Source organism: Mastomys coucha, unplaced genomic scaffold (genome assembly GCF_008632895.1).
Source record: "Mastomys coucha isolate ucsf_1 unplaced genomic scaffold, UCSF_Mcou_1 pScaffold4, whole genome shotgun sequence".
Taxonomy (NCBI): Eukaryota; Metazoa; Chordata; class Mammalia; order Rodentia; family Muridae; genus Mastomys; species Mastomys coucha.
In genome coordinates, this window is record NW_022196910.1 from 30,940,598 (window position 1) to 30,949,422 (window position 8,825).

The window sequence follows — 8,825 nt, forward strand, 5'->3', positions numbered from 1 at the left end:
TTCTATAATCTAAAATTTGAAGATCATTGTTTTTTTATACTACTGCTTCAAGATTTGACCTAAATTTATGTTGAGGAGTGGAAAAGCTAAGGGATGTCTCCTTGTGGCTACAAAGCCTACTGAAAGTGGTAGAATCCTTACTGCAGTGTTGAGAATAACACGTTTAGGGTGGGGTTAGGATCTCAGTATAGGAGACATTCTCACAATACAACTAGGTTATGGAACACAATTGCATGAAGATGTATTCTGTACATTTGTGTATTTTATAGTAGCATTTGCTTATGACAAGTTTTTTGTGTGTGTGTGTTGGTGAAGCAATGAATTTATTAGATTTGCTTCTAGTGCATGGGTGAGAGGTTACATGAGTATGCTGTCACAACTTCATTACTGCAAGTCCTATCCCATCATGGAAAACAGCATGGACAGTACATCATGGGGTTACCTTTCAATCAACATTTCACTTTCTATACATTCTATTATCTCCCAAGATTTCTGGCAATGGGAGGGTGGCAGGGAGATGTAATGGATATAAATATAAGCTCCTCTCCTTTTCTACTAAGAAAAGGTGATAAACTTTAGGTTACACTCAGTTTTAGGGTTAGGAAGATAAAACTGTGTTGAGATGTCTCAGTGGATTGACTCCTACCTTGATAATATGAACTTAATTCCAAGAACCCACACAGGGTAGATGAAGAAACCTCCACTTGTGTGCTATGACATCTTACACACACACAAACACACACACACACACACACACACACAAATGTAGAAAGGTATTTTATCTTAATATATATATATATATATATATATATATATATATATATATATATATATATATTCATGCCAGGTCCTTTTTATATAAATTATGACTTCCAGTTTAATGTTTTTGTGGGATTTCTGAGTCTGTGAAAATCTAGGTCCCTGTATGATTTGTATTGTGCTATTTTTCTTCTTTTTGTTCATGCTTCTAATGTGTTAGATTTCATTCTATCTTATGATATTATACTTACTTCATTATCATCCCTTGGAAGCCCATTTTTTTCTAATGAGAGACAGAATGGGGGTAAATCTATATTAGAAGGGAGGGGAGAAATTGAGGAATAGAGGGAGAAGAAATGTTAATTATGATATACGATTAAAATATTTCCAATGAAAGGAAAGATATTGTTGTTCCTCTTATGGGGCTGAAAACAACAATTTGAACCAACCAGTACCCCCAGAGCTCCCAGGGACTAAACCACCAACCAAAGAGTACACACGGAGGGACTCATGGCTCCAGTTGCATGTGTAGCAGAGGATGGCCTAGTCGGTCATCAATGGGAGGAGAGGCCTTTGGTCCTGTGAAGGCTCTATGCCCCAGTGTAGGAGAATGCCAGGGCCAGGAAGTGGGAGAGGGTGGGTTGGTGGGTAAGGGGAGGGAGGAGGGAATAGGGGGGTTTTCAGAGGGGAAACCAGGAAAGGGAATATCATTTGAAATGTAAATAAAGAAAATATCTAATAAAAAATGAAAGGAAAATTTTTTTAAAATCACATTTTTCTATATACCAATGACAAACATGGTGAGAAAATGTCACAGGCACACTTCCATTTACAACAGTGTCAAAGAAGACATGATGCCCAGGAATAAACCTAACCAGAGAGGCAAAAGACCTCTACAATGGAAACTTTAAATTTTCAAAGAAGTTGAGAGAGGTGAAAGAAAAGTAGGAAGTCCTTCCTTGTTCATGGATTGGTAGAATTATTATTATGAAAATGACCATTTTATCCAAATCAGTGTAGATTCAATTCAATTAAAATCCCTATAACTTTCTATACATAAAACCAAAGTTTGAATGGTATATATCCAATATTTCTATCACCTTGTCTCCTTAATCTCAGACCAGCAGTCCCCTTGTTCAAAGTTTGTGGGCACATTTTCTCTTTATAATGTTTTACCCAAGAAAGTACTTCTCAGTTCCACAGACAGATAAATACCCTTTGATAGTTATTTACTATGAGATATCAGGACAGGCCTAACAAATAAAACAGCCTGTACTGCTGAAACACGAATTTCCATATTAAAACCAGCATATTTCGTTTTTCATACAATCATATTATTCTTTATTACAAATGCAGTGACTCAGTTATAGAAATCTTGGAATACTTGAAAGAAGTATTACAAATAATGAAAATAAAGCAATTCTGGTTGTAAAAGACATTACAAAATGTTGATGAATAGTTCTAAGAATAACATTTACTCAATAAAGCAATTGTACTAGTTACAAAAACATGTTTGCCTGGTGTCCAGTAAATTATATGCTGGTGTAACTTAACCTGAGAAAATGATACCCCAGTGTTCCTTGACTTGAGAACATGACGATTGTATATACCCTGAAATTACACCATGTCATTGTATCATGACATGGTATTATATCGTGTCATATTAGTGCATGCTGACATGAGATCATTATACTTCTGTGTACTCTAACCTCAGTTTATATTACTCTGGTAAACCATGATTTGAGATTATTGTACCTACCTTAGGATAAACTAAGAGACCCACAAGAGCTTGATACTTTGGTTTAACCTCTTCTGAGATCATGGCATCCTAGCAGACTCAATTAAAAGAATGATTACTAAGTGCACATTGACCTGAAATCTCAGTGCTACAGTCTACCTTTATCTAAGAAGCAGAAATAAAGTTTAACCTTCTCAAATAGAGTAGAGAGTAGACAATGAAGCATCTAATTAATTGTTCCCTTGCTAGCATTGATCCCCCACATTGACAAAGTTAATTGGATCTAAAGATGCAGTCACACACTTATGAAACTAAAATGAGAGACAGTAAGAAGAAGCCCCAATATGGAGTCATTACTAAATGTATTAAATAAAAGTGCCTAATTTTTAATTCTGCAGTTGCTCGATTCACTTTGGGGTAGAGAAATTTGAATTCAGCCATTTTATAAGATCTTCCTCAGATTTTTTTTTGTATCAATCATTTTTTATGAACTACTTCAGAAGAACCAGAAGAAGGATACAGCCAACGAATGTGCCTTTCTCAATAGCAGTTGCCAGTCTTCATTTCCTTTACTCAGGTGTAGTCACTAGTAAATCAAATCTATGAATTATTTTTAGAAGACAGCTATTTTTATATGCTTACCTTAACATCATAAGATGCATTTATTCTCTATTTTAATAATTTATTTATTTATTCTCTTTACAACCCAATATCAGCCCAGTACCCCCTCACCCAAGTCCTCCACCAATTCTACATTTCTTTTGAGAAGGGAAAGCCCCTCTCTGGGTGTCACCCCCTGGGGTTAGGCACATCATCTTCCACTGAGGCCATACAGGGAAGTCCATTTGGAGGCCAAGGATCCACAGACAGGTAGGCAAAAGACTCGTGGACAGTCCCTGATCCTGTTGTTGGGGGACCTGCATGAAGACCAAGTTGTACATCTGCTACATATATGCAGGGGACTTAGGTCCAGCCTGTGCATACATTTTGGTTGGTGATTCATTCTCTGGGAGCCCCCAAGTATTCAGGGTAGCTCACTTTGTTGGTCTTCCTGTGGAGTCCCTGACCTCTTCAAGTCCCTTAGTCCTTCCAGCTCTTTTGTAAGAGTCCCCAAGCTCCATATAATGTTTGGGTGTGAATATTTGTATTTCTTTCCATTGGCTCCTTGGTGGAGCCTCTCAGTTTGCAAGCATAACAGATATCATTAATAATGTCAGGATTGGTTTGTGCCTGTGGGATGGGTCTCCATCTATGGTGATTGAAAGTTTTGCTGGGTATAGTAGTCTGGGCTGATATCTGTGGTCTCTTAGGGTCCTCAAGACCTATGCACAGGCCCTTCTAGATTTTAGAATTTCAAATGAGAAATTGGGTGTAATTCTGATAGGTCAGCCTTTTTATGTTACTCGACAATTTTCCCTCATTGCTTTTAAAACTCTTTCTTTGTTCTGTGTATTTAGTGTTTTGATTAATATGAGGTGGGAGATTTTCTATTCTGGTCTAATCTTTTTGGTGTTGTGTAAGCTCCTTATACCTTTATAGCTATCTTTTCTTTAGGCTAGGGAAATTTTCTTCTTTAATTTTGTTGAAGATGTTCTCTGGGCCTTTGAGCTGGGATTGTCTCCTTCTATTCTTACTATGCTTAGGAACACAGTATTCTGGCAAAAGAATTGATCTGAATGTATTCTACCAATTTCCTGAGAACTTGAGTGAGACTGAATGTAATGGACCAGTTTGTGTGATAGAGAAAGTTTCAAGAAGGAGTATCATTCAGTCTGTGTCATGATTGTTGCTTAATGCTCATTGGTATAATCCAAAGCTATAGTGAGAAAGAGCAGAAAGTCGAGCAGAGAGATAAGACAATTGACAGTTGAGGAAGAAGTGTACGTGTTCTTCATAGTGTCCCAAATTTCTTAGATGTTATGTCATGAACTTTTTAAATTTTTCATTTTCTTTGACTGGTATATTGATTTCTCCTATTGTATTTTCAACATCTGAGATTGTTTTTCCGCTTCCTGTATTCTGTTGGTGATGATACATGTCTGTAGTTCCTGTTTTCTCTCCTAGATTTTTCATCTCCAGGATTACTTCAGTTTGAGTTTTCTTTATTGCTTCTACTTCTCCCTTTCAGGTCTTGGACAGTGTTATTCATATTATTCACCAATTTTCCTGTATTTTCTTAAGGGATTTATTCATGTCCTCATTAAAAGCCTCAATGATCTTTATAAGAGTGGATTTAATATCTTCTTGTGCTTCAGCATCACAAGGATGTTCAGGGTTTGTTGCAGTAGGACAGCTAGTCTCTATTGGTTCCATATTGTCCTAGGACTTGTTCACACTGTTCTTATGTTATCTTTTAGACATCTGTTTTTTCCTTATATTGTCTCTTTGACTCTGATAACAGCAGGAATCTGTAGAATGTCCTAGGTTGTTCAACTGTGATGCCCCTAATCGGGGCAGATCCAATTAGGATGCGATTGGTGGAGCATGATTCCAAACTGTTTAGTTTTGCTGCCCCTGAAGGTTACCAAGAAGAGGTATGATGTTCTTGGGGTCCCACAAGGGTCCTCTGGACCAAAGAGAAATCCCAGATCTAGAAAGTGGGGCTCATGGGACTCCACACCACTCACCTATGCAGCTGGCCTCAGGCAGACCAACTTGTTTATTCTCTATTGAAATCATAGGGAACTTTTCATTGTTCAAAAGTGAAATTTTCCCACTTAATAATTAAACACATTCTAAAAAAATCCTATCTTAAGATGTAAATACACTTATTTTTATGATTAAAATGTAAATACTTCTGAATAGCACAGCATACCCTTGCTGTAATCAACCACCTTGCTATCTTTCTGTTATTTTAAAGAAATTAATGCCTGTGTCAAACTTCAGGTTTTCATAGTGTTCAGAGTATTTTTATTTTTTAATTTCTTGTTCAAGTTAGACTGACTTGGCTCTTTATTTTCATTCTGAGTTTGCAGGTATCTTTTGGATGGGGATTATGAATAGAAATAATATTTCAAAGTGTTGACCAGTAGTTTTTAGATTGTAAACTGTAATAATAAATAAGATATGTGCTAATTCCAAGACTTGTTTTGCTTGATTCTTCCATGACTACGTGAAAGTGCCTAACTCTTTGCAAACATCTTTATGGGAATTCAATAATTATATATAATTAAGGCATAGTATTTTATTATGATCACATAAGTTTGAGTAGTGTAGTTGTATAAAATTCAGGAGAATCGAGAAAATAATTTTGGCTTGCTGCATCTAAATGAAAAATAGTCACAAAATTTGTTTGTCAATAAACCTTAGAGTAGAATTTTTACTTGCATATTGTTATTCTAGACAACAGAAGTAAGGAAGTACTTTATATTTGAATGAGCTTTTTTTCCCCCTTTAATTGCCTCTGTAATACAATCAAAGAAACGTACACATTAGACCTTGTAGCTCTTGCTTTCCTCTCCTTTGTGTGGTGTCCATAACTGATTAGCCAGGCATAGCCAACTTGTCTAACTTTTCTTGATAAGTTCTCAAGGCTGACTCAGATTTGATCTAGCAAAAATTTCAGGTTTAAAACTTTCTGGTCATCTGCACTTTCTTTGCGCATATGAAAGGGCACAGTGACAGTTATACCTTGTTGTTCTTAGTTGCATTAGGTTTGAATTTTCTGTACTTTTGAATGTACTATTAAAAATGATCTGAATACATTTATTTTTCTAGCTCATCTATTTTAAGAAGTTCTATTTGTTGTCAAATATGATTTATCATACTTTACTTATAGCACTAAACACACAGCAAATATCTAAATTACAGTGGAAAACTGATTCACTTATTTATTGGCTAATTATATTCTAATAAGTGTATTTGTAATTGTATCTGGGCACTACAGTAGTGCCCAGAACTATTACTCAAATTTCAATAAATTGCATTAACTTGCACAATTACTCTTAGAATATATTTTAACTTTTTTGTTCTCTTCTGATACCGTCTTGAATCTTAATTTTTTAACACCTCATTTACCATTTCTCCTTTAAATAATGCTTTACTCTTTCATGATAAATATTATGTATGTTCTAGAAATACCCTTCTGACCTACACAGAATTTTAAGTTTTATTTGTTTGCATTTTAAGAGTCAATAACATTCATATTTGAAAAAAATATTATTTATTCACAAAGATGAAAAAAATATTTTAAACATTACATGACAGTGCAGTTACATAAAATAAAGCTATATTAAAAATACTAAGCAAACAAAAATAATTAAAGACCCTCACAGTACTTCATGTAAATATAGAACTTCAGAAGCAGTAAATCCATCTAGGGCTCTGTGTCCTCGCTGGGCAACTATTTGATAGTGCTGACCTTCTTCAAGATGGGCATTGCCTCAGGTCTTCTCTTTTGCTAGCGCATGGAAGAACTGTTGCTTTTATTTAAAGTCCTTTCAACTCTCAGTTCAGACTTGCTATTTCTTGTGTCTGTTACCTTACAATTCTATCCTCTATCAATGGTTATAATCAATATCTGTTTTTGTACTCAATTTAGATGGCACTTCCTTCATGGGGCTGTTCACCTTTACCTCTTTTCTGCTACTCCTTGGAACAGCGTGTTATTTAAAAAAAAATTCCTTTATTACCCAATCAATTCCCAAGGGTCAGAAATTCTGTGTAGGTCAGAAGGGTATTTCTGGAACATATATAAAATATTTAATCATGAAAGAGTGAGGCATTATTTAAAGGAGAAAGAGTAAATGAGGTGTTAAAAAGTAAAGATTCAAGATGGCATCAGAAGAGAACAAACAACTCACATCTGTTTGTTTCCTGTAGATTGAATGTGGTGGGTCAATCCACAGTTCTGTGTTTGATGCTTTTTGCCACTATCATGATCTGGAAAATGGCGAAGGCTTTCCATACAAAGTCACCTAATGCACTGTCCTCAGAGGAGGGTATTATAGTCTCCATAGGGTCACAGCTAATTCCTATAGAAACAGTTGTTATAAAAGAGCAAAACTGGCTCATGGATCTGTCTGGATTTCTGACTTGCCACAAGAACTCTTTCTCTCCTACTTCTCTCACTTGAGTGTTTTGTTAAAGTGATGGAAAAGTGACAAGTTTATAGACTAAAGTGAGTCTAGTTAACATAACACACACACACACACACAGAGAGAGAGACATACACAAAACATATATTTAAGTATATACTAATATATGTATATCTTATTGAAAGTTAAAATTTTTTATTAGTTATTTTATTTATTTACCTTTCAAATGTTATCCCCCTTCTTGGTTTTCCCTCTGGAACCCCCCTATCTCATCTCTTCTTCCCCTGCTTCTCTAAGGCTGTTCCCCCCACCCACCTTACCACCTTGGCATCCCTCTAAACTGGGGAATCAAGCCTTCACAGGACCAAGGGCTCCCCTCCCATTGATGCCAGATAAGACCATCCTCTGCTACATATGCAGCTAAAGCCATGGATCCCTCCATGTGTATTCTTTGGTTGGTGGTTTAGTCCCTGGGAGCTCTAGGCGGGGGTCTGGTTGGTTGATATTGTCATTCTTCCTATGGGATTGCAAACCCATTCAGCTCCTTCATTCCTTCCTCTAACTCTTCCAATGGGGTCCCCTTGCTCTGTCTGATGGTTGGCTGCAAGCATCTGCATTTGTATTGGTAAGGGTCTGGCAGAGCCTTTCAGGAGACAGCTATAGTTAGGCTTCTGTCAGCAAGCACTTCTTGGCATCAGCAATAGTGTCTGGGTTTGGTGTCTGCATATGGGATGTATCCCCAGGTGAAGCAGTCTCTGGATGGCCTTTCCTTCAGTCTCTGCTCCACTTTTTGTCCCTGTATTTCCTTTAGAGAGGAGTAATTCTGAGTTAAAATTTGGAGATGGACGGGTGGCCCCATCTCTCAACCAGGGGCCGTGCCTAATCTCTGGATATGGTCTCTACAGGTTCTTTCTCCCCTTTGTTTGGAATTTCAGCAAATGTCATTCCCATTGGGTCCTGGGAGCCTCTTGCTTTCCTGGTATCTGGGACTTTCTGTTGGCTACTGCCAGTTCCTCATTCCCCCATTGCTACACACCTCTGAACTTCCTCATTCTATCCTCTCTTTCATAACGAAAAATAAATATTGAAGGTCTTCATATCAATTTTGCTTTTGCTTGCAAAGAGATGTTAGTAACTAGGTTTCCTAGCCACACAAAATGTTATCTTTGTTATTCAATTCCCATGTGACTAAGTTATGGCATTTCTTCATGCATTCATTTCAACATCTGAAATCAGAATTAGGCTTATATAAAAATATAGCAGGCTACTATCATGGTAACATTAGCTCTGAA